The sequence below is a fragment of the Manacus candei genome, unplaced genomic scaffold, assembly GCF_025592945.1.
Source record: "Manacus candei isolate 608988 ecotype Guabito, Panama unplaced genomic scaffold, ASM2559294v1 h1tg000003l, whole genome shotgun sequence".
In the NCBI taxonomy this organism is placed as follows: domain Eukaryota; kingdom Metazoa; phylum Chordata; class Aves; order Passeriformes; family Pipridae; genus Manacus; species Manacus candei.
In genome coordinates, this window is record NW_026138051.1 from 15,233,832 (window position 1) to 15,261,030 (window position 27,199).

Here is a 27,199-nt window from a genome sequence, read left to right on the forward strand (position 1 = left end):
GACTTCTTTTATACCTAATACTTTAGAAAATCCACTAAAAAAAGTTCTAGGCATTTGTTTGGAGAAAGATTTTGAAACCTTATGAGTGTTTTGCTTATAGGTTCCATACACTAAGTTTCAGCTGGTTGTTTGTTTGTTTTGGTTTTTTTTAAGAAGAATGCTTAAATACCTTACTTAACTACATGTTCTTAATAACGTACTTAATAAGTAATCTTTGGCACTGATTTTTTCTATTTATGATTTGCTGTAGACATACTAAAGATTTGGAATGTTAAATATACATGTATTAGCCCCTCTTGAGAATTGTGCTACTCCTGAGAGATGCACTGAGCCTTCTCATTGCTTAACTGGGAAAGAAAGCTCAGAGTATCAGTGTGAAGTGTCTAATGAAATTAGGAACATCTGTTCCTGCAGCTTGTTGCTCCTCCCTCAAGGGGAGAAAGGGAGCAGGATGAATGGAAGAACAAAGGAAATGCAGAGCAGAACAGATTTGAGAGGAAAGTCAGAGCTCTCTGAAGCCTCTTGCTTTCGTTCAACTTGTCCCCCAGCCAGAGCTCTTCCCTGCAAGAGGAGAGCAGGGAGAGAAAGGATTGTAAAGGGTCCCCCAGCACAAGGAGTCCTTGAAAGGCCTTTTCCTCATGTGTCATTTGCCCATGGAAGTTTGCTCTGGAAACCTCATTGCTCAGGCACTGAAGGCAGTTTTACCTTTCACTGAGGGTTGTTCTGAGCTTCCTGCAGAGCTGACAGGCTTTCCCTGTCCTTCATTCCTGGGGCATTCAAATCACACCTCCCTCATGGAATAACAGAACTCTGTGAGTTCTGCATGGTCTGAGCCTCTCTGGCCACATCTGAGTGGAGATCAGATGTTGGTGAGAACAGACTATTTTATAGTAACTTGAAAGACCCCAGTGCAGGAGCTGTTTCTTTGGCCAGGTACTGGTGACACTCAGAGAACATGTTATATTACATCTTTGTTTATTATCAATCTCGATTTTTTTACCATTATTTAAAAGCTTCCTTGTTCCCCAGACTTTCCCATCAGTAATAGGATACTTTAAAATTTAATTCTCAGGAACAGTAGTTGTGGAAACACTTACTTTTGTGGGGCATATCTCTAAGCCTAAGTAAATAGCTATAAAAGACATAGGGTCGAGTATTTGAAGTTGACATCTTGTAAAATATTATTTATGAAAATTTTATTTCACTCTTTATTTTAAATTTTAGTTCCTACTTCCGTTAGCTTGGAATTCTGATTACACAGTAAATGTTCTGACAGATTCATGAAGCTCTCTCTTATTAAATCAAATTTTGTTTTGAAAGTATTCACTTTTTTTAAACGAACTTTTATGTTTGATGCTGCCATGCTCACTTGTTTAACAAATACTGCTTAGTGAAAGGGGATTAACAAACGAATTTGATTAATAAGAAGCTGCAATTCCATAAACACTCTAGAATTCCTTTTAAACTGTAATATATATTAAATGTAGTGAGTGCAGTTCATCATATGTAACACGTAGAGATGTAAAAGTAGGCTTGATGATTTTGTCACAACTGTCTTATAAAGCAAAATATTTGATTTTTCTGGGGATTCTCATTACTGTACTGTGACAAAACAGTTCAAATCAAACTCATCAAATAACTACAAGAAGTAGATGTTTATGCAAAGTATTTTCCCTCTGTTTAGCATAAGTTCAAATACCTGCCTGCTCAGAGTATATTTAACTCCTACCCATCTCAACTTTACACCTCATCCTCTTCTCCTTCCTCCTCAAACTCCCTCTGCTCATCAGAACTGGCATCCTGGTATTGCTGGTTTTCAGAGACCAGCTCATTGCTGTTGCTCTCCACCTCCATGAACTCCATTCCATCTGATTTAGCTGGTTTGGATCAGTTGGTAAAACAAGAGGTATTGATAAGCTGCTGTTAATGGGTCCTGAGCACTTCTTTACTTATTTTTTTCTTTATATAATTGTATATTATTATAGTTCCAATCTTGTGTTGATTCCATCACAACCAGAAAGTGTTTACAGAGCAAATTTTTGGTGAAGAAAAGATGGGAGTGGATAAATTTTGGCCTTTTGTTTTTCTGAGCAAAAATTCCTTTGAAATCATATCTCTGTCCAAATCAGCATTGCAAATTTCAACGTCTAATTTCTAAACTTCTACGTGTGAGAAAGTCTTAGCGTGGATTCGTGTTTTCAATTTATCTGCACCACATCTACCAGATAAAAAATATCTCTGTTTTTAAAGAAACCAATTATACGTACTCTTATCCTACAAACCACTACTATTCTGCTATTTCACTTGGAGCTAAGAAAACTTGCAAAGATTGCCTCTGTAAAAATATAGTTCCAGTCACTCATTTTGCTTCTTGAATAGTTCCATGAAAATTTGCCTCTTTTTAGCTTTCCAGAATGTGCTTGTTCTTCTGTCAGTCATATTTCTAGAGTCAGCTTGAGAAATTTATTCTTTTATGTGTTGAGTATATCTTCAACACAGGTAGTGCTGCTTTCTTTGTAAATGCAAACACCTTTGAAATAGCAGGTATATAAATGTGGGGGAAATTCTGAATATAAGCTATAAATATTTCAGGCTGTAGCTGCATAGAACTTACACTGAACCCAGTGCTCTGGTGTCTAAGTGTTTATTAAACCTGAGTTAGCTTCTCCTAGCGAACTGAAGGGAATCTGTGTTGCGTTTGAAAAAGGCTGAGAGATTTTCTTTCTGTAACATACACACACTTCTGCATGCAAATATACTGCTGCACTGCTAGAGAAATCCATTAGTCAGACTGTATCATCAAAAAAGTTTGTGAGGAGATAATGAGTGAAGCCTTGCTGTATACAAAAGATAAAACATCATTATGCACATATTTATGCTGTGACTATTGATATTCTATTATTCTGTGCTCATGAAACAGAAATTTCTGTGCATTTCTGGGTGTTCTTCTGTGATTAGCACATTGTGCGTGACCAGATGGGGGGAGCTGTTTTATTTTTTTTTAATGCAATTGCTTGCAAGTTATTATAAATATAAACTGCATAGTGGGGTAGTGTATTAATCACACTGGTGCTGTTTTGAGGCAGGAGAGAGAGAAGGTCCAGATATAATATCATAAAACCAATATTAGTGAAGAGTCCAGTCCCGAGTCCTTGCTGAAGACTCTAAGCTCAAAGAGAATTGTACCTCACTAGGAATTGATTACAATTCCACTGGGTTTACAACATCACAACAATATTCACTCAGCTGAGCGTCTTCAACCCAACTACAAACACCTGCTCAAACCCTCTCATGGAGGCAAGTTTTGTAAGAAAATGGGCATTTCAATGCTCAGCCAAAAGAGTTAAACATCACAAACATCGACCTTGAGACACCAAGAAACCCCTCCCTTCACATCCTCATGCAATCAGATTGAGTTTATGAAAAGCATCTGATAATGGCCATAGGATTCTTTATTTAGCAACCAAACTAAGCTGTTCACACACATCTTTCTCCCTACTGTTGACTTTCAGCTTAGAAAGGGGACATGACAGGAATGCTCCCAACTCTCTTATTTAGCTTTTGAACCACAGAAAAGGCAACAGCTTTACATTCTGTACTTAGATGAAGTACGTTCTTCCAAATGTGCTTTCCATGTGTGCTGACAACAACCTTGTCATTGTCACCCTTATAAGATGTACCTCTCAGCTTCCAGAAGACAATTAAATTTCTCAGCAGTTTTTCAAGCAATGATTTACAGTAATGAAAAGTGAATGGTGACCCTGTCAGACATCCCTCAGCATTCACTGCAGCCACACAAATGCCATTTATTTAGCATTTCAAGTACCAAGCAACTTAGTTTTTAGGTCATTGTAATGTTATCCAATTTCAGTAAGATGCACAAGCTTTCATTTTAACACAATAAATCTGTAAGGAACAAAGAACAAACATGAAAATAAGGAACCACTATATACACATACACACACCCACTTGCATGCAAAGAGTGAATCAGAATTTTAAATGTAAGGCCCCCACGCTTTGTATTCTGCAAGAGTAGATATGGATTAAAAAAAGACTTTTTTTAAGAAAAGGAAAAAAAAAAAACATTCCAGGACTGAAACCTATTGTAATGAATACAAAGAAGAAAGGATTTCAGCCTCCTGGAACTAGAGCTAGATAAGTTAATAAATAAAGCTTAGTGAGAACTTCATGGTGGAAAACATAGTTTTCCTAGTTCATACATGAAAAGTGCCAATACAATAAATACATCACAGGCTCTAGGGTGGAGAGTGATATACTAGAGCTACAGGTAAACAAGTCTAATGCTAAAAAAATATTATCAGGAGTAATCCCAACAATTACCAAAGGAAAGTGAAGTAAAACCAGTGTTTTAGTAGCAAAGAGGCAGAGATTCAAACAACCTCAAAATGGTCTCAAGGAAATGAGGTGAAATATCTTGGAGAACAGGAAGACAGCTGTTTTGTCTCTGCTTGGGTCTACTTTAGTTTTTGAGGTTTAATGGCAAACATTGGCAGAGCAATGCTAAAAATCACAGAACAGGTCTGAGGAAAAGTGAAGTGGGAGAGGGAGCAACTCTCTGGTCCCTGGTATTAACTGGAACTTGGGACAAAATGCAAGAATAAAGCAGAGATTGAAACCATGAGCTCATGACAAAAGGTTGCAGTTTTCAGAAAGTCAAGACTAGCTAAGAATTTGTGGAAAATTGTCCTTATGTATCACATACTGGTTACTCTTCCTACTTTTTTTTCCTCTTTACATGACTTTTATTGTAGGAGACATAATGGTGCATGTTCATATTTGTTCAACAAAATATTAGTTTCCTAAATCAGCTTTAATCTACCTCTCATTTTCTCTTTTGCTGAGGTGGTCCATATATATACTTTGTTATGTAGAATAGAACAGAACCTCCCATACTGTGTCTCAAAGCTCTAGAATAAAAATTGAAGTAGTGTCTCTAAGTTACTGTTACTCTTTGCCCATTGTACCTGTACAGGAAAGCCCTTCAGTACTTTTTACATGACATTGTTTGAAATCTGGTAGCCTTTTTATAAAGCAGTATTTTAAGTGCTAGATCAATAACCCTCCAACATAGCCCACTTCATTTCCATGTTAAAAAAAAAAAAATCACTGTCTTTGATTACAACTGCAGAATTTGGTGAAAGAGTTACAAGTCTCACAGTTTTCTTGTGGTAAGTAAAATGGATTGTAGGATATAGTTAAACCTTGCCTTGACTATATTCATCCAATCAACCAAACCTGACAGAGAGCTGAAGGTCAATATTCTTTGGTATTTTTGTGCCACAATTAGGTTTTTTTTCTGTTCTCCAAGGAAATTACTTCCATCTGAAGAGATGTCTAGAGCAGTAGTAGCTCTGCAACTCCCAGTCATTCCCTGCTAAGCTTGTCTGTTGGATGTGAATCCTGACACCTTTGAATGATCTAATTTTAGAGCACTTTTTTTTAATAACCATCACTCTTTCCCAAAGAGTAGTTGTATGATATTAGAAATATCTTAATCCTCCTTCAATAACAGGATGGAAGATAAAAATTGCCACAGCTACCATTATTGGAAGAAATAGTATTATATTGGAAGGATAAAATGAACTTATTCTGTCTAACCTGAAAACCACTTACAGGATATATTTTCTGACACAGTCTCTGTGACTGGTTTAAGTAGCTCTCTCAAGTCTAAATCAAGACTAGGTCCCTTATTGTCTCATTTGTTTTATTTCTACTTCCTACATATTTCAAATGTTTGATATTTATAAAGGACTGAGAAAAAAATTACTGGAATTATACAATTAGCATTGTATGAACATGCTGGGGTTTATATAGAATGCAGTTTATTTTTAAATTCAAGTGTGAGAAAAAGCTTGTATTTAAAGTAGCTCAACAAATCCAGTTTGCTTCCCAGATCTCTAACACTGTTCAGTTGTATTACCTCACCTAATAAAAAGCATCTAAAGTACTTTGAGACAGTTGTCTAAGCTCACTCTCAGTGTCTGATATAGAACAGATGAACATCCAGAATATAAATCACCTCAAAGGATCCAAAATTAAAAATATAATGCAGAGAGAATAAGTGGCTTCTAGAGAGATTTGTGTCTCTTCACTAACTAGGAAAAAGACCTACAAATACCTAAAAATAGACATCTAATGATTAGTTGGCAGGGATTGAATGTCCCAAAGGACTAGAAAAGCCAAGAATCAGCACCTCAGAGTGATAAACAACTGTGCCCATCAAGCTATTGGTTGCCTTTCATTGCAGTCAGGCAAATTTGATTAATTATAATTAATTCAATAAAAGACTGAGTCCTGCAGCTCATTAATAATTTCAGAGCCTTCAGGATAACAGGATTACTGTGCTCATTGCTGCCTGTCCCATTGCTATATATTTTAAACCACTCCTGCCAAAGGTTTCTCATGGAAGAGCATCACCACTTTTCCTTCTGGAAGGCAGTGTGGGGTGGGGTTCAATTCCTTTTAACTCTACTGCTGAGGTAGCTGGTTTCCCACTTTATGTGAACTCTTTAAGGCTAAAATATTTTTCAATGCTTCTATGTTTTAAATTATCACCCTTTACATCTTTGAGGGTGCGAAGCAGCACCATGGAGGAAGAACTTCATGTATTATTCACCTTTTTTGCATTCTATCAAAATGTTTTAAATCAGATGCTAAATTTTACATGAGTATTGATCATAACTTTATCATCCATTATAAATACCCTTTTTGTTTGTTCACGCTCCTTGTACAGAACTATGGAGAGGGCAAGAAATGGACATTTAATTAGGTAGAGTTATTTTCCAGTGCTGTTTGAAAGGGGTATGGGATGTGCTCAGTTCCCTATACTCTCTTCAGGTGTTGGAAAATGATATCAGATCATGACTCTCAGACCTGTTCCCAAGATGAAAAGATTATATCCCATTGTAAAAAGAAGTTAATTTATATTTATAAAAGTAAAAGGAAAAGTAAGCACTCCATTGAAAGTTAAAGGTGTTTAATTATTGATATTTATTTGTCTAATTTGTTTTGCTTCACAAACCCTGTGTTCTCATGTCTCTCGTAACTAATACATGTTCAAATACATTAGGGTCATGAGTTTATCTTTGTTAGTTCCAATAATATGACTGAAATGACTAACAAAAATATCCAAGCAGCTATTACTATTCTGGGGAAAATGCCTGGTTCTTGATTGTAAGTGAAAGACACTTATCAAATCTACTCAATGATTATAAATGAATGTAAATAGTTTTGCAGAATATAAATAGCAAACCCATTTTGCAGAAAACTGAAGTTCTATCACAGCAGAGAGTAATTTTTGATGTAGTGAAGGGAAAAAAAGCAGTGAAACAATAAAGCTAAGCCAAAAAAGACTAAAATATTCTTTGGCTTTCAATGAACTTTGGAGAAAATTATAACCCTGACTCTCATCCAGTTTTAGAAATGAAGATCTTTTGCATCAGAGGCATTATAGGGCTCAGGGCCAGATAACATTTTCTCTATTTGAATTTGAACAGCAGATGAAACAAATCTAAGTGTGGTTTGTAAGATATCATGCAATTCAAACCTTAAGAACTCTAAAGAAAAAGGTTATGTTTTCAAGAATAAAGTATTAGAAGAAAGTCAAATCAATTCCAAAACGGAAAAAAAACCCCAAACCCTACATAAGAATCAGCTCTTCTGCAACAGTTCTTTTCCTCCACAGGGTTTTCAATTTCCTGTGTTCTGTGTGTGACCTTATAAAAATGATAACAAGATTCAGCTTCTGAAAAATATACATGCACCTTATCTCTTGTTTTCTTAAGGCAAACACCAGAATTGAGGGATGTGTTCAAAAAGTCACAAGGTGTGGTTTTGTTCAGTTGGTAACTTGAGGCAAAAGGAAAATGTTCTGTTCTTGCTGAATTGTTTATGAGAAGTGATTCTATTTTCTGTGGCTTCTGAAAAGCATAGAAACTCGGTTTACCCGATGATTTCTCTTAGTTACTAGACTGTGAACTAACTAACTTCTGACAAACTAATGACTCCTTATACAAGTTTGTTATGAATTTCCAAGGGCAAGACTTAAAGGAGTATCACAGTTAAGGGAATTCTGCATTTCACGGCTCTCATGGGTTTCTCATGTGTTTTTTTTTCTTTTTCAATGTTTTGAAAGCCATGTGTGGAACAGAACATGTCAGAGTCTGTCACAGCACAGAAGTCTTTCTGCCTCCCTCTGTGGTGTGAGATGAGAACACTCCTCAGCTCCCTCTATCATCTCTGCAAATGCTACACACATCATTTATGGTGACTGTATTTTACTTCCTTTTCCTTGGAAGCAAAAGTATTTTTCAGCTCAGTGGGAAAGCGTGTGTGTGAGAGCAGAAATCTCGAGCGAGCCTTTCACACCTTCATTTCTTTATTGAAAGATGCAAGTCTGACTTCCCCCAGGCTGAAGTGAGTATTGAGATTCAGTTCAGACTCAGCCACTGATTTTAGCAAAGTCAGGCCCAAAAACTGCAGCAGGAGTGCACACACTGCATTTTGACCCTTCCCTGGCTTAGGGACAGCCATACCAGGAATTTGGCACAAGCTGAGAAGCCAAGTGCTTCCCAGACTGGCATATTTTTGGGTATCTGCAGCAAAAAAAACTGGAGTGTCCTAGGAAAGCGACTTCTGAACTTGAGATGTCCAGAGAGCTAATGTGCTGCTGGTTTTAAGGATTAAAATTAAATACCTAAAAGTCACACTTTAAATGCTTTTATGCTTTTTTTTTTTTTTCCCCACCTGGGAAGGAACGAGGATTTCAGCTTGGTTCTTTACAACCTATGTTATGTAGCCCACAAAACAGAATAAGCCCACAAAACAGAATAAACCTAACTTTTTTCATTTTTTTTTTTTAAGGAATGAATGGTTTTAAAATTATCATGATTTCTGTGAACATTTCACAAACAGCAAGAAATACTCATTAAAAACTATCAGTCTGCTTCGACTTTGTGAAATCCTTGGCACGTGTTGATAAATGTGACATAAATGTATTTCTGTTGCCTTTGTTCTGTATAGTGGATTTTTCTGTATTCTGGTTGTTATGTGCAGTGTCGAAGGGTAACAAGTCAGTGGGAATTGTCCCTGCTGCAGTGGGTGGTATTTAGGGGTTTGCCTGCAGAGAGAATTGTTCCAGTTGCTTCATTTTTCTGTTCTTTTCCACAATTCAACAAAAATTCGCAAAACTTGCCCTTATATATCTTTCAACAGAGAAAAATATCCTTTGCCACACAGTCTTGTTGCATTTTGTCAGTGGTTTACAATCAGTTTTAGGTCTTAACCTGTAGTTGTGTCCAGCAGATACCAAGTTCTGAATAATTTGGGACAGTTGTTCTGGGCATTATTACCCAACAGAAGTTACTTTGCTTTAAATAACATTTTTTGTCTGTCTTTTCCCTGGAATTTTTAGCAAACATGGAAAAGAATTCAGGCTACATTTGTGCTTCTTATTACCTGTATCCACCTCCAAATAAAATAGGAAGCAATTAAAAATCTTCCCAGAGATTAGATGGTATTAAACAGGAGATAATTAGTACAAAGGTGAGAAGAGGTGATCCTATTTTTCCAGTTGCCAAACTCAGTGCAGAATGAGAGTTTGAGATGTTTGACTCAAATACAACACAATGATATACTTAATTTTAGCAACAATCCATTCTCCTAATTAAAAAGCAATTTGCAATTTTTATTACTTTTAATAATGATGAAACACAACCAAGCTGTCATATGGAGAGGTACCAAATGACACTAGACAGCAATATACAGGCATAGAAATACAACTTTGATATTTGATTGATTTTTCTGACAGGACCAAGGAAGATATTCTAAAATAATAGAAAAGTAGAAGAGTGAAGAAAAAGAATAGCAAAAACTGTCAGGGTAAACATATTCTTCTTTAGATTAAGCTTTGCTCTACTGAACCTTATCTGTCTTCAGGCTTCTGTATTCCTGTTCTGATTTTTGTTGTACTTTGGGGGTTTAGTTTGGTTTTGTTCTAATAGGAAATCTACTGTGTTATAACTTGCTTTCCAAGATGCTTTTTTAAAATAATTTTAAAGTGATTGAGTGCCCATTTGTTGGTCTATATTTTAGGTGAATCTATTTTCCAAAAGGATAAAAATGATGTGGTATTGTGTGCAAGAATTTAATCTGGTTTGAAAATCTCTCCATTAGCCTTTGAGAACTCTAAACCAGTGCATCAGTAATACTAGAAAAATACAGGTTTTTTCTCAGAGCTTTGCACATTTTAGGCTAAATGCAGCAATTAATATTTGGTCATGTTTTGCATTGATTGACCAAAGTTATTTGAGTCTCTGTAATGCTGATGACTGTTCCTGGTTCTGGTGCAGGACATTAAGCAGTGATGCTTTCATCAATTATTTAGCATTTTACCTGTATGTTTGTATGTACAGCAATGTGAATATAAAACATACATAGTAGTGTATTAGTTAATAGACTTTGTTAAAAGAATCATGTGGATATGCTGATTTTCCTTATGTTCAAACTTTGGCCTGAACTTTGACTTTTGCAGAATATTTTTGTACTGTTTATAAATATATTTGTGTCTGAATTCAGTGGGTACAACATAAATAGATATGAAAAATTGGAATATTTTCTTAAAACAAGCTACTCTTATAAATCACTTTTTTTTTTTTTGTCTATCCCTATTGTCAGTTCTAAGGAATTGTTACTGAAGTGAGACAGCCCTTGCTTATATGAATAAGAAAAGAATTCAACCTATTCTTGTCTTTCTCTCTCTGTAAATTTTGGCCCAATAAAAGTAAAATTAGGGAAGGATAATGGGTACATTTGACATAAGAGAAAATAGCTCTTCATGAAAAGACAGAATGGGGAGAAGAAGGCTGGATAGTAAGGCCATGTTTTTAAAACCTTTCTGCAGTGTAAGCAGGTCTTTAAAACAATAAAAATTGCTTCCAACTCCATTAACCTCATCCAGTGCTTCAAGTTCATGTACAGAAATAGTTGTGTGCTCCCAGTATTGTCTCCTGAAGTCTGGTGTCTCCTGAAGTCTGGTGTCCCCTCAGTGTGCTCTGCTCTGGTGGCTTCAGCTGCTCCCTCCATGTAAATATTCCGTATTGCTTTCCTTGGTTACTCGCTCTGCCAGACGTTTTCCAACACAATGAGGGAGAAGAAACTGCCAGTGGGTCAATTTTAGATTGTATGTTATTTTGCCAACATCTGTGTAGGCAATTTTTCCTTTAAAAAAAAATAAAAAATAAAAATCCATACAGCTGTTTAGCTGAAGCTGATAACTTCTGAGGGATAAAAGGTACTGGCTGAGGATGGAGGTAGCTGAAAGAAGCTCAAGCCATTGATCTGCACATGGACTTCAATTTAGAAGGCACAATTTATTTTTTTCCAAAATATAACATTTGCTCAGTTAGAGTTTTTTAAAAAAATAAATAATATAGAGTTTTATATAATATATTTTTTTAAAAAATTACCATATTTTCTAGTACCTACTTGTAAATTCTGCTTCTGAAATCTATTCTTCTAAACATCATTTATTTAACACAAGAAGCTCACATAATGATCTTGGTTTAATCTTTGAAGTTGATGTATCTTCTTACCATCTAATGCAACATAATATTCTCTTTATCACCCATTCTCTTTTTCACAGTGCAGCTCTCTGCAGTTTTGTTTTATCAGAAGTCAATCAGCAATAGGACTTGCAATGCACTCTGGAAAACTTTTAGTGATCATAACAAAAAAGCAAGAGATCAATGGGCCATCTGAGAGATTTCTTCAAAGGAACAATGGGTGTGCAAACCAAGGGTGTAAAAGCTGAGCCTTCTCAAACCACAGGGGCTGGTAGGAAACAAAAGCAATGAGTTCTCAAGTTCAGCACTGATTAGCACAGATGTGTCTGTGTTAGGGAGGCACTGCCTTACAAATGGGTCTGCAAGAGTTTCTTTGGGAAGTGACATCTAGATCTTGCTGTTATTTCTCATGAGATGTTCAGTGAAATGTCTCAGAATAAGAGCTGAGATAGTCCTCAGAAAAATAAGTTCAGAAGCAGATTGAGATCAGAAATCATTCTGATTATGGATGAATGTAGGATCTGGACTAAGGTCATCAATCACTTAAGACATCAATAGTGCTGCGAAATTTAACATCTAAAAAGTTACTTATTTGGTATTCCTTTAAAAGAGCATTGTGGCTTTTGGGAAACTTTGCTAATCATAGATCACTAATTTGTCTTTGGATGGAAAAAAAAAAAAGAAAATTCAAAGACAAAACTCAAAATAAGGACCCAAACACTTCCAAAAACACGGGATGCTTTATGGTGGATGTGATCCTAGCAGAGGTTACAGTACAGTTGCTTATGATATGAATTAATGCAAAAGAAAGAATGACTTAGGCAGGCAGTAAAGGCAGTAGACAACTCTGAAGTTTCTGAATGTTTCTTTGTCTATATAACTTTTAATTTCAAGGTCTACTCCTGGAGTAAGCTTTTCAATTTTTTATTACCTAAGTTTCAATCAAATTTGTATAACTTTATTAAATTGTGGCCTGAGTCTTGCCATCACTATTACCTCAATTCACTTGTATAGAAAGTCACAAATAATGTTCCAGCATTCTTAAATACAATGGGTCTACTGATATGTTTCTAGAAGATTCACAGGAGGATGGGTAGAGGAGAAAAAAATTGTGCACAGAGAAACATTCTGGTTTGGGTCAAAGTTTGCCCCTTTCTGCACGTTCTGTGTGATGGGATCTGTACATCAGGAGGCATCATTTGGTTAGTGACGAGTGTAGGAACAGCTGTACGAGAACAGAGGGTGTCCCATTCATCTGCATTTTCTTCCTACCAGGATTTTGTGCATCTTTTGCAGATTCTGTTGCTCTTCTCCTTTCCATCTTGAATCGCTTAATTATATTCAACAACTCTAAAAGTTATGTTACATTTAATTCAGGACAAAATAGAGCAACGTAGTCAGTATAAAAGTAGAAAACAATAAATTAATAAAATCACAATTATTTCTGCAATCTCTTCAGTTTTTCTTAGGGATTTACCTGAGTAATTTTAATATTTTCTTTGTCTACTGACTTCTAATTTACTTCTATCTGTTGGTGTATGTATCCAGCATCATTCTTTTCTTTACCTAGTTTTCCTGCTGTTTTAAAACTTTATGTTCAACTGGATTGTAAATTTAGCTTAAACAGAAATACTGAAAACACTGTAGTTCAAAAGAAAAGCTCTGAACTCTATTTAAAAATCTCAGTCTCCTAAATTTCAAGAACATATGGCGATTCACCCATGATTATTTTTGCTAAAAATGATTTTAATTGAATGAGTCAGTGAAATTAAAGATTTTTTTTTTCCTGGCAGCTGACCCTCTCCAAATTCAAGGTCAATGCACAGCTTTGACAAAATTGCACAGCCAGTCCATCCATCCATGTCCTACAGGTGTCAGTCACATTGAAAATAAACACACTAATTATGTTTTTTTTAATGTGTAGCAGAAGTCATATTCAAAAGCAAGCTCAACAGAAAGACATAAGCTTATTAGAAGTCATTTTTGGGATATGATTGAGGCATCAAGTCTTTGTACTTTGAGGAAAGCACATTTACCTTACTGTGTGCGTCTATTCCAACGTTGTGCTGTACCTTTTTGTTCATTAACTGCTTGACATCATTAAGATTTAAGTGACTGCTAATGATTCATAACTGAGCTTTCAGTTGGGATACTTTCAGGACATCAACAACAAGATTCAGAACTCAAATCCCAAACCCTCCAAATAGCATTTAATTTGATAAATACCGGGGTTATAGTGTGAAAGGAAAACTCTAATAGCTCTAATGCAATCAGAAAGAGGGAAAGAAACTAATACAGAGAAATGAGAAAACCAGGAAATTCAAACTTAGTTTAGAGTCTAAAGGTCACAGAAATAGTATGATTTCTGGAGCTGATGTGCCGCCAAGTGCCTGAGAGAAAGCAAAAAACCAAAAAGAAAACAAAACAAAAAACACCCATACATAAAAAAAACCCCAAAACCAACAAACAAGAAAAACCCAAACAAACAAACAAAACCAAACAAACAAAACCAAACAAACCATTAAGCAACCTAAAAACTGAGATTAAAGAAAAAAATATTATTTTTTTTTTTTAAATCCATTTCTCCTAAAGGATGGAGCAGTGCTGCCCTGAGGTAGCTCTACCACAGTCAGAAGGAATTTATGGCATAAAAATCTCCTTGTAGTGCAGGCCAGCTCTGTTATGTGCCATATCCTTCTAATCACATCAACAGTCTGGCTTCTCAACCAGCAGAAATAGTGGGCAAGTGCACCCTGTGAAATTAAAGCCAGTGGCAAAATTGTGTGGTGGGCTGGATTTCCCTGCCCTGCATCTAAGAAATATCCATCATGGGAGAGGTGACTGTGTCCTTCTCTCCTTTGTGCAAAATGCTCTGTTATTACTCATAGAAGTTCTGATAGATGAAATGTGGACTAGGAGGTATTGACACAAAAAATGATGGTGGACAGCATCAAAACTTGGGTGCTCTCCTGGACTGATTTCAATAACCTATAGAATCATCTTTCAGAGAAAAAAAACCCATAAGTGTCTATTTGAGTGCACTTTTTGACCTTTTTTATAGATAGTGGCACATAAATCCTTGCGATTTTCAGACATGTGCTTGAAAAGAACTCATGTGGAAATAAAAACAGAAGAGTGATATGGAAGCAATTAAAAAAGAAAAATCTGAACTTGAAAAGAGCTTTTCCTGAAACACTTCTCCTCAAGTGAAAAAAAATGAAGTTGTTTGGGGTTTTTTTCCTCAGCTGGTGAGTTACTTTTGTTTATGAACAAGATGTCATTTTTAACTAGAAAAACATAAATACTGAATTTAATTGTAGCAGCTGTCATTTTCATCTGCTATTTATCTTGTGAGCCATTCTGCTCACTGCTATAGTTATCTATGCTCAGTTAATATGTTCCTCTTTCCTGTATTTCAAGTGCATAATGTCAGAAATGATTGATGAATATATTTTCAAATATGTTATTGGAAAAAACATTTTTTTTATTTTGGGGGGGGGGAGTCTCAGTTCTTTCAGCCCAGAGGGAGAGTTTAGTTTTTGTTCTTATAAGTGAGGTCCAGGTTATTCCTCATGTTCCTGTTCACCTTTGTGCCTCAGAGTGATGAACTGAGCTTAGAATTTGGCTTCTCAATATTCTGTGCTAACAAACAAGTATATCAAGCAGTGGAACATTATTAATTGGCTTTTGCTGCTCTTTCCACAGTTAAGCTTTTGAGCCCTTGTAACAACTTGAGAGTGACCATATAATACACAGTAAGGACTTGGTGTTGAATTTGGCTCCAGTTTCCAAAGTACTTCAACATTATTAAAAAAAAAATAATCTAATGGTACATATTAGTAAAATAGCCTTTATTGGGAAACTGGGCTTTTCAAAGTAATCATGTGCTGTATTGAGCTTCAGAGCTACTTAGAGTTCTCAGATAAACAGTGAATTATCTCTGTAGTAACACATTGAGCCTTTCCCTCACAGAGAATCTTTGATCCTATCCAAATTATTTTAACACTGTGTAACCGTCTGAAGTTCCAGGGTCCTACAGTCTAATAAGCGCTAAATTCTCTGGATAAAATTTCCTTGGGAAAGAGATGCCATTACAAATCACAGCCTTTTCATATTTGTATGAGTTATATTCTTTTAGCTCTAGCTATTGCACAGTAGTTCATATTTTGATGAGGAGGCCTGAGATAACATTTGGATTTGGCAGAATTTTTTTGCTTTGCTCTCTCTGTCAAAACTGGAGAGGTTTCACAGTGAAAGACTCACATTTCACCCTTCCTTATTTCTTGGTGTTTAACCAAAGACATTATCCTTTTCCAGACCACTGCAATGACAATTTATATTTTATGTATTGCCATAATTGGAACTATCCCTGAAGCCTGGGTTCTCTGTTGCTGATGATGGGGTTTTGTGTGTTTTTGTTTTTAATTGGTATGACTCACTTTTCTGGATGCAAGAATCTTTAGTGTGTGTAGTGTCCCACAGCATCCATTAGCCTCCCACAAAATGTCTTTCTTAAGATTTCCTAATGTGATATAAAATTGACATCACTAAGCTTGGCAGAGTTCAAGAAATGTTTGGACAACACTCAGGGCCATGGTGTGACTCTTGGGCTGTCCTGTGCGAGGCCAGAGCTTGGGCATTGATGATCCTTGTGGGTGCCTTCCAACTAAGAATATTCTGTGGAAACACCTTGGGGTTCTGGCTCATGTGACATGAATGGCTACCTCTGGTTTCAGTATGGACTGGAAGGAGTGGGTCCTTGTTGTCAAGCCAAGGGATGCAGGGGGGCTTGGATTTCCACATGGTCAGTGACAGCAGACCCTGGGATTGACTGTGTTTTGTACCTGATTGTCTCCAGAGAAGTTTGAATTCAAGCTTGTTTGTATGCAGCAGGGTCAATCAGAGGATTAGCATCAGTAGTAAAACAGCAAGTGAATCATCTTGGTAAAATATATGCACAGATGACAACACAGGTCTGAGCTCCACCCTAACCTGGCTGGAGCATCCACTCCCAGAGCACTGGCACTGTGGGTTTAAGAATGTCATCACTGGGATTATCACAGATCAGTTCTTCCTGGCTCATTCTTATCTAGGCAGGGTCAAGCAGACTCTAATCCCTAGTTAAAAATCACTCCTAGGTAATTTTCTAAGTAATTAATTATATATGTAGCAGATCTCATAAGTCTCTTTTCTTTAGAAAGTGCAAATTTTATTTATTACCAGCACAGCTCTCTGGTCTGTATGTGCCCACAGCAGGCTCCTATACCACGTGAGAGGTTAGAGTGTAATTTTGTATGGCAAAATAATTTAAGCAGGGTCACAGAATTTCGTGGTTTCACACTTGCAGGCATCCAACAGCCTTGTGAAAGCATCTCATTGGCAAAACAATTGATTTCGAACTTCTCGAGAAGAGAACCTTCTCTGCCTGGATCATGTACAATAAAACTGACATCTGAGGGGAGAGCAAAAATATACTCAGCTTTCCTAATCCCTTGGAGGCTTGTGAAATTACTGTCTGAAAACTATAATGAGAATGGGATAATTTGTGACATTTCCCTCTGCTGTTAGAAGGTATTGATTTTATGACATTTTCATTTCTTATTATGCATTACGAGCATAAGACATCAGAATGTTAATATCAGATGCACAGAATAAACAAGGATGGTGCCAGGTAACACTTTATTTATTTCAATTATTTTTCAGTTTTATGCTGTAGCTATTTTCCCAAATCCCTGCAGGCTGTTAGCAGATAAACAATCATTCCTAAGCTCTGAGAATTCAGAATTAGAGGAGGCAGCCCATACATAAACTTATTTCTTCCATCAAGTCTACCAGCCAAACAAGACAACTTATCCTCACCATGCTGAGTTTTGACCTCCCTTGTTTTACGTAAGATATTCAATTTTTCAGCCACTTTGTCTGTCTAATTTACACTGTTGATGCCTTGAGGTCGTTGTCATCTTCCTCCTCACATATGAGAAACCTGCTGAAAATACTAATGTGTTCACAATAGTCCAGTAGTGTCACTTGTGTTCAGCCCTGCTGCATCTTGTCAGGTCTTTCTGAAGGGGAAATTCCCTCCTAGTGGGAAGGTTATGGAGAAGGTGTATCATGGAATTCTTCAAGTGTTGACCTCTCAGCTGTAGAATAATACAGTGCTATAAGTGGCTTTACTTAGAGCTCTCTCTGGGATCACTGCAAACATCCCTGGTTTTTGGGTTTCTGGAGGACTCTCTGTGATCACTGTTCTCTGTCCTGAGCATGTTCATCCCCCTCTGTCCTCATATCATGAATTGCACTCAAGGTCTGCACATTGAGAAGTTCTGGCAAAAACCTTGAGAGGTGGCACTGCCAGAAAGAGAGACGGGTATTTGGAATGTAAAAAACCATATTTACAATGCAAGAAATATATTTTTTTCTCCTTGGCCGTGTGCATTTAAATTGGTAGATCACATGAAAAAACTCAAGCCAATGTGAGAAAAAAATTATCCTATAGTTGATGTGGATATAATGGATTTTAGGGGCTTGTTTGTTTGTTGCTTTGGTTTGGTTTAGCTTTATTTAAGTTCGCTGTAGGGGAATTCATAGCAAATGGATAATATTGTACAAAAACAAGAACTGTGGTGTAAAGAAAAAGATTGTTATTTTTATGCCTTGTGAAGTTGACTAAGTTATAGATATTGTACGTGAACTATATTTATATCAAATTTATAGAAAGCTTTCTCTCAGAATGGTGTGGGGAAGAGAAGGGAAAAACAATATAATAATAAGGTCAGAGGATGAGAGAATAACTGAGTTGTCCAGAAAATAAAGTCACCCAGGGATCTCAAAAACTGCGATATCAAAAACATTCAAAATACCTATCAAAAAGTATCAGTCCCTTGTGGAGACTTTAAATGAACCAAGCTTACTTTGTCTGAAATAATGCTTTTATAAAGAAAATACTACAACCAGGGAAAAACTTTCCTTGGATCCCTTAACAGTAAGGTCTGAAAATACAATGTTATTGAAATTCTTTTTACATGTATTTCAGAAACAAAATCATTTTGGGTTTCTTTAAAGAAACAGAGATTGTGTAGATTTTATCTGGCTTATACAGTGTAATCGTATTTATATCATAATTTTCCTGGTTTGTAACAATAACTTTGTAAATATTCATCTCTTTTTCAACATAAATGCTTCCATTTCTGGGGGTCAGAATTTGATCTGAGTGCAAATTGCCTTAAGCAGCAGGAGGCCAAGTCATAGATATGTATCCAGATTTGGACCCAGCTACTAAAGGGGTGTCTTTAAATGTTCAGAGAGTGTTCCTGCTGTTACGAAGCTGGAGAACAAAAGCCATCAAATATACATATAATGCACACTGCACATTCAGAAAGAGACCCAAAGAGAGAAAAGGAAGGAAAGAGAGAAAGAAAGGATAATAAGAAAGAATGATTATGTGCATTTCTTAGCTTGAATTTCTCTCTATTATGGCAGACTTCAGGTTGTGTTTGTCTTTCACCCACTCAGCAAGTGTGTGCAAGAATTGAATTCTCACAATTTTAGTCTTGTGTTGTTGTCTTCTTCCTACATGGGGAGTGTAAATATACACTCTTTGGACTGGCAGCAATCCCTGTGTGTTCAAGGTGTTTGCCTGTATATCCCTCTGTGCTCCCTCCAATCCCAAAGAAAATAACATTGATGGGAGTTCCATCAGTATGAGTTACCAGGACTGGGGGGGGATGAGAGAACAAGGACAGAGGAGATTAGTTATGATTCCAGTGGAAAAAAACCTAGTGAGAATTCTGAGTCCTTGGCCAGTGGAGAATCCACAGAAGAAACTTGCAGCCGCCTGGTAATGAAGAAAACAGTGATTAATTAATTACCTTTTGCATTAATTGATATTGCAGCAATTCAGGCATCAATCATTTATATCTCTCTTCTATGGTATCTTTATATCAGATGTATGTGCAGCTGCATTCCCATGGATAGTGGGAAGCACAAGAACTTCTGCCATAACTCTACTTCACTGAAAAATTCCCATATGCCCCAAAAATGTATTCACAGAATAATTTCTACTCTTTTTAAATATATTTAGTTTTGAGCATTTGGTTACTGGAAGAAATTATCTGAAGGGAGTGTCCCAGAGAATTGAGCTTTAGTGGTAGGTTGATTGATTAAATGTATTTTCACTTACTCTGAGACTGTAATGTAGAATTTAAAAGTTTTCAAATGCAGATAAAAATCAAAACTCAAACAAATGGAAAACGGCATTTAATAAATGATAAAATGAAGAAAATTAAACCTTTCTGTCCAGTTTGCTGTTGTGCCTTAGTAAATGGAAGTAAATCCTGCAAAAGGAGCAGCCTGGGATCTCTCACAATGCATCTCTCACTCCATAGCTGATGGAACTCAAGGATAGTAAATAGGAAGCAAATACTCCAGTAGAATATCCTGAGTCAGGGATTTCTGGATCTGATGTTGGCTGTTTATTCTTTTGCATGAACACAAATGCTGTTTACAGTTTTGACAATCTTCTTAAAACCACTCATGGACCTTAGTGGTGTATTTGGGGCTTATTTGTTTCTGCTTTTATAAGGTTTTATTTTGTTTTACTAATTATTTCACAATATCTCTTTTTGGCTTTAAGTCAAAGGCTTTTTTTTTTATGAATATATCAATTTTAAGGGGAAAAACCCAAAATACTCTTCTAATACACAAAGAGTTGCAAGACAGATGTTCTTATGAGAATCTATTAAGGACATAAATATGTTGAAGTAGAACAAGAAAGTGGTGTTGTTTCCTCCAGTGGTAAAAGGAAAAAAGCTGTTCCTGAAAAAGTGTAGCAGAAAAGGGCCATGGGGTAGACAAGAGTGGATTTAGAAATTATTTACCTTCTTAGATGATTTCAGCAAAGCAGCATTTTAGCTCTATCTGTCTTGATTATTTGAAATGAAATGTTTTGTGCAGGAAATGAAAATAGGTTGATTAAGCATATTCTCATCCTCACCCCATGCATCCCGTGTGTCGCTGTGACACCCTGGGATGTGGGATTGCTACAATGCAGAGGTAATGGATGGGAAATTGTTTCAGGTTCTGCTGTATGATTATGATACAGGCTGGCAATCATAGAAATTGCTTCTGAAAGTCATCTCCAGCTCCCCCATCCGCGGAGCTGCTCACAGAAGTCAGGGGATTTGTGGCTCCAGCAAAGCATATGTTAGAAAGGAGTTATTTATAACAAAGTCTTGCAGATGAGTCTTATTTCTCTGACTCTTTCTTGTGGATTACGGCTTGTGAAGACAGGAAAGAAGAGTTATACAGAACTGTTCTGTAAGTCATTATCTGCCTGTGACATATGGCACAATTCCTTGCTGGAAGCAGCTGCTGTCAGTGCACAACCCAGCACCGAGGAATGCTGTCATTGCATGGTTACATTGCAGGGAGGGCATAATTAGGCATTTTACATCTACTTTTACTTTATTTTGACAATTAACAAGAGAAGGCTGTGGAGGAACTGTGAGTTTACTCCTTCAGTCAGAACAGAAACTTGAGGATTGAGGAGTGTGTGCTGCTTCACACCTCTTCAGAGTTCAGTTTGAATTGAACTGGCGCTGAACTAACACGTTTTCTGGATGTTTTCATAATAGATATGCTTAAATGTCTGCTGTGAATTGAAGTAGGCTAAATGTATTAGAAATTAAAGAGCTAATTCCTTGGAAATATCTATGTTCTTTCTGCAAAATTCCATTTCAGTCATTTAGAAAATATCTGGTATTACCTCCTTTGTACAATATTTATGGTAGTATGTCATATGAGTGAAAAAAAAGGAAAGGAGAAAATACCCCTCTGAGAATATAATGGAAATCATGCTTTACAGATATTGTGGTCTTTACTTTCTATACCAACCTCTACTTGCATGACCTAATTTTATAATAATCAAAGCAAACTCTCCCCAGAGATTATACACTACATAGCTCAATCTCTTAATGAGGAGATTGGTTACTGAGAAGCTTTCATTGTACATATTCTACATGTTAACATCATAAATCCCAGCTCCTAATAAGCCATCCTTTTATTATGTGATTTCCTCTTTGTGCCTATATAGTATTTAATATCTTTAATTCTCATTTCAGCTGGAAGACAAAGAAGTTACCTCGTAACTTAGAGATTGGTTCTCTGCCTCTCTAATGACAGTTGTAGTAGGTAAATAAAGGGAATAAATCTCTTTTTCTAGTTCTTTAATTAAATGTTTGCAGCTATTTGAACCTTGGGAAGTAACTGTGTCCTAAACATTCAGCAAAATCTACTTTTCCCGACTTTGAAAATTTATTTTCTTTTTTTTCCTGATTCAAATTATTGCAGCAGAAATCATTAATATAAAAAACTTTAAAATACGGGTCTTTGAGGACACCTTCTGGGCTACTTCCTGAGATTAAATTGAGTTAAGCCTATGGAACAGTACATCACTTGGCTTTCATAGAACATAGAGGAAATCACAGGACATATTTTGCTACCACTACAATTATTTACTTCAACTTGCTCAGGCCTGTTTCTGTAAATATAAATTCACAGACAGTTTAAAGCAGCATGTAATAAGGAGAAATGAGAAGTCAAAAATATGTTTATTCAGTGCCTTTCAGAAAAGATATAGCAGCAAAATTATCCCAAGTTAGTTCTCCTCTCTCTAAACCTTTTCTCCATTTTTCGACTTTTTGGTTGATAGCTCAAGACCAAGGCTCTCATTCACCTCCACATACAAAACTCTTTATGCCATTAAAGTGCAATGTTGAAAATTATAATTTATATAAAATTTATCTCAAAGGTGGTATGTGTCAAGTGACCTGCTTTCTGGCAGAGTTTCATACAGCAGTTTGATTTTCTGCAGCCCATCTGGAATAAACTCTCAGAGCATTTTAACTCTGAAATGGAATTTTTAACTTTGGTCTCCAGATGGTCCAGCTCCTTAGAGTTTTACTAGTCAAGTCACAAATAAAGTTATCTGTGCAAAAATCATAATTTACAAAGATAAGTGCTTGTATTTAAAAAAAAACCAACAACACAAGAACCCAAACCAAACAAAATCCAACCAAACAAACAAAAAAACCCCAACTTTACTGAGAGAAAATTGTCATCCTACAGTACAGAGAGTGCAGCTGAGGTTTTTTGACACAGACCTGTGGAGAACTAGGATTTAGCTGCTTAATTTGTTTTCCAAAATTAAGGAGCCTTGTTGCTGGTCCCCTCCTTTCCTCCCTGTACTCAAGTCCAAGACTCCTGGGATGGGATGGACTTATTGGGTTGGTGGACTGGTCCCCTGGAAGAGGCCATGATGCTGCCAGCCCCTTGGCATCTAGATTCCATTCCTCATGGGCTTCTTCTCCCACTGCTTCCTGGCAGGCACAGATTTTGAAAATGGGAATTTTCACAGTGATTTCCTCAGAAATCACTGAAAAGAATCACAACTGCTGAAAGGTGAATGACTCCCAGTGTTATTGCAAACCAAGGATTATACTAAGAATTATGGAATATGTTTTACAAGAGGCACATCATCACTGCTTACAATTTAAAATGCAAAGTCAATAGAAACATCCACCGATCCATTATCTTTTGGAATGAAATTCAAATAATTTTAGTTTGAGGTTTGCTGCTTTTATTTCATTAGTATTAGAATGAAGTCAGCCCATACTGCTCCTCACAGCCCAGGAAACCTTGGAATGCTGGGGGTCAGTGCTGTCTGTGGACCAGCTCGTGTGCTAAATGAACCTGTCCAGTTGTTGTGGGTGTAATAGTTGCAATTTTGTCATCTGAAAAAGAGGGATTTTTTTCCCCCCACCAACCTCCATCCTTTCCTGTTCTGCTGATGTGGAGCTGTGCATGAATTCAAGTATGAATTCACACCAGAGGAACAGCCTCCTGAGGTTTAATGAACTACATACAAACAACAGGAAAGTTTCCCAGGGAAGGCATAAATTCCATTTCCATTTCTTCTACATTCATGAAATAAGTGACTGCTTAATGTATTTGGATAAAAGCCTTTGAGATGAAAAATAAGAGATTTTTTGCTGTGTACCTTAGAACTCTCCTGTGGCCAGGGGAGAGCAGGGCAAGGTGTCTGTAGTGACAGTACCATAGGCCAGGAAAATCTAGAGCTACTTTAAATGAATGACAACAGTCTGTGCTGCTCTGTCATAAACTCCAACACTTCAAAACTCAGGGAATAATACTCTGGAGACTTCCAGTTTACTCTAAGGGTTTGTTTTTTTTCTTAAGCCAAAGTTTTTAATGAAGATAAACACACCTTTTCTTTCCCTCCAGTGAGACTTCTTTATGTTCCTCCACCCCACACACCAATTTAGTGAACATTTTAATTCCCAGTGTGTGTTGTACTGAGCACACTCTTGTCTGTTCCTCAGCAGTTGGTGGAGGAAAAAAAAGTCTTTGCAACAAGAGAGAGCACGAGAGCCATGTCATTTGTTAAATTGGGTATTTTTTCATGAAATTTCTAAACATAGTGTTGGGAAAGATTAGGAGCAGACTGACGTGATTCAACTGGCTCCACAATTTTACCACAATCACACAGAAAACTTTAGCTTGGCTATTATGTATACACAGACACTAATTTCTGACAGACACTTGTTGCTGTATGGATTTGATATCACTCCAGTTCACTGAGTATCCCAGCCACAAAGCAAACCTACCATGCCATGTGCTGGAGGGAGGATGAAGAGAGAAGACAGGGAGGATGAGAGAAACTATTTTCTTTTATGACTTCATCTTTTTCTATGCTGAGAGATATTCTTATCAAACAAACCGGTCCAACAAAATGAAATGTACCTTGAACCTTCTGTCAAAATCTGAGTCTAAACCAAAGACTTCTCAGGTGTCAGAACTTCCCTTTTTCCATCTTTTAGGCTGACATATCACAGGGAATGGAAATATGGCAGTTCTATTACCAAGGCAGTCATCCCAGGCTCCGAGGCCAGATTCTGCTGTGAAATATTCAGGTTGAATTCTAGGCCAGAGTAAGAATAGAAGTAAAGTGAACATTTACGTGAAATCTGAGTGAGTCGTACTCAGACTACGTTATGTTCCTCTTTGAATAGTTAAATTATCTGAAGTTTAACTTTATCTAGGCGCAAAATTCCTTCACTTTCATCTGGTTTGTCAAATTTTGGACTGGTCTTGAAGACAAAAAGGAAAAAGGTTTCCTCTGGGAGTAGCGGAACTGCTGAAACAGCGGGAGGGCTGGTGTCCCTCAACCTCCCCACTGCCCGTGGGGTGAGGGAGCCAAGGGCTGAGGCAGACGGGCTCACACAGGTACTATTGGTACTTTAAGACCTTTCTAACATTTTTCCCTCGCTGCAGGGAGCCTTTACCCTCCCTCAGAGGCACCACCAGCCTTGCTGATGGTCCCAACTGCGCCCTGTATAGCCATTGTGGAGCTTGCAGGATCCGTTCGCATCTGGCACCCCCTCACAGAGGCCACCACCGTGTACACAGCTTTTCTGGGCCAAATCCCTATAAATTTCTTCATTTCTCAAAGGGAAAAAAGATCCTGTTTGCAAATTTTGAGGGAAGTTTGGCCCTTTTAGACACAATCTAGAGTATTGTCTGTGTTGGGCCATAACTCCTCCACGAGCCAAAGGGCTACATTTGCATTTACCTGTTTGCCAAGAGGTCCATGTAGATCCCGGTCTGAGTCCTGCTCTGTTCCCAAATGGCCTTTGATTTGCTTCATCCCAGTGAGGGGAAAGTTTTTCAGACATAGCTTTTCAGGCACCTGGTTTGCCTTTCCCTTTGCTGGTTTGTAGCACCTGTGCAAGAAGAAATGCCAGCTTAATACTGGTTGAACTGGGGGGAGAACTGCAGCAGGAGCCTTGTTTGTGAAACCAGGTGTTTTGATATATTTTACTTTAAACAGGTGGTAGGAAAAGAGTGAAGAAGCCCTTGCTTTTCCATGTAGCATAACAATGTGTAGTGCAAATACTGTCAAATTTAGAGGTCAAGTGCTTAAAATGTTGTCCCCTGTGGGAAAATATGCTTGGTGTTGTTTGGAGGTGAAAGTAATTTGTTAGAGCTGGAATGTGGCCACAGTGGTATAAATCAAAGATAAACTGGTAGACCATGAACAGCTTTTAGTAACTATAGAGTGTATTTTTAATTTGACACTGGTGTGCTGTGAATAGGCAGTTCAATTGTCCCTTAGGGTATTCCAAAGATAATGGGGGAAATGGGGGATTAAATGTTTATTTCTCTGTTTAGGAAAATAAACTTATTTCTTCTGCCTTGCTTGGGCTACAATAGGAGCAATAAGGGCAGTAAAGTAGATTATTTCATGACTGAAGGCTCCTCTTGGTGTGAGGACAAACTTGCATCTGGTTTTATCAAATTATGGTTAATAAGTCAACTTAAACAAGGTTCACAGGAATAAAATCAGTCAGGTGAGCAATTGTTTCAGATGTATGTAGTGCATTGTAGTGCATCTTGATTATCTATCTAAATACCTAAACACTTTTTTAAAGAGCTTCTGTAAACAAAATTTAACCTTAACAAATTGTCCTTTGTGTTAATTTGTTTTAAAATAAATCTGTTTATGTGATTTGTGTGTATGTGTGGAATGGCTTATTTAGATATGCTTTATGGATTTCATAAAATGTGCTTTTTTTTTTTTACTTTTATAAGGCAAAAGGTTTTAGTCATCAATAGAAGAATAATACTTGGATGATAAAAAACAGCCTCTCATTAGAGATAGGGCTTATAATTTAATGTGTGTAGGAAGTGATAAGCAATAGCTCTGCTTCCCCAGTAGTAATGACAGTTGTGATGTAGTGTTTGTAACACAGAGGAGTCTCCTTTTTAATCAATTCCAGAAATATATCAAGTCTCTGCTAATTTCCTATTGCTCACTCTCCATTAGCTGAGCTATAATACACAAAACTTGAAGTGCTACCCTGCTTTTACTTATTTGCCAGACAGAAACCCTTTTTATGTTGTTATTTCTAATGCATAAAACCAGGAAAAAATCCACTTGCCACATGGGAGTGGTACAAAGAAGTTCCTGCATAGAAGAGAATCGTTGTCAGAGTTGCTGTTATTTTATCACTGTTACAAAATATTTTACTGTTTCACAGTAGTCGTAAACCAGATTTAATTCCCCAAAGGCCAAATCCTCTGGAAAGGTCAATAAATAGTTAATTACTTACAGAGCTGAACATTTCAGAAAATCTAGGTTTCCAATACTACCAGAGACCTGAAAAGAAGGGAAAAGTGGAAGAACTATAATTCCTTGACAAATCTGAAAGATCATTTGGCTAATTTTTACTGCCTTTTTCCTGAAGATTCTTAAAGAGCAGAGTGATTCACAAAGGAAAAAAGAGCAAACAAATTCTGTTACTGTGTCATGGAAGTGTAAGTGCTTGTTTTCAAAACAATATGGAAAGCCTTGGATCCTGCTTGGTCTGCTGAAATTCCAGGTTCATCCAAAAATCGCATCTTTAAAATTCTGTGAACTTGCTTTATTGTTTGAGGGGTTTTTCTGAATATTCCCTTTTCCCTTCCCTAGTTCATAATGTGTCTGTTAAAATTAGCACAGATTCTACTCTTTCTATGTAAAAATTTCCACAAGAATAGTT

General features: G+C 36.9%; 1 long non-coding RNA gene across 1 annotated transcript in view; it reads left to right on the forward strand.

The window, feature by feature from the left end:
* The window catches only part of LOC127470889 (uncharacterized), a 57,805-nt gene that overhangs the window by 18,248 nt on the left and 12,358 nt on the right, over positions 1-27,199 (forward strand). The window lies entirely within an intron of this gene.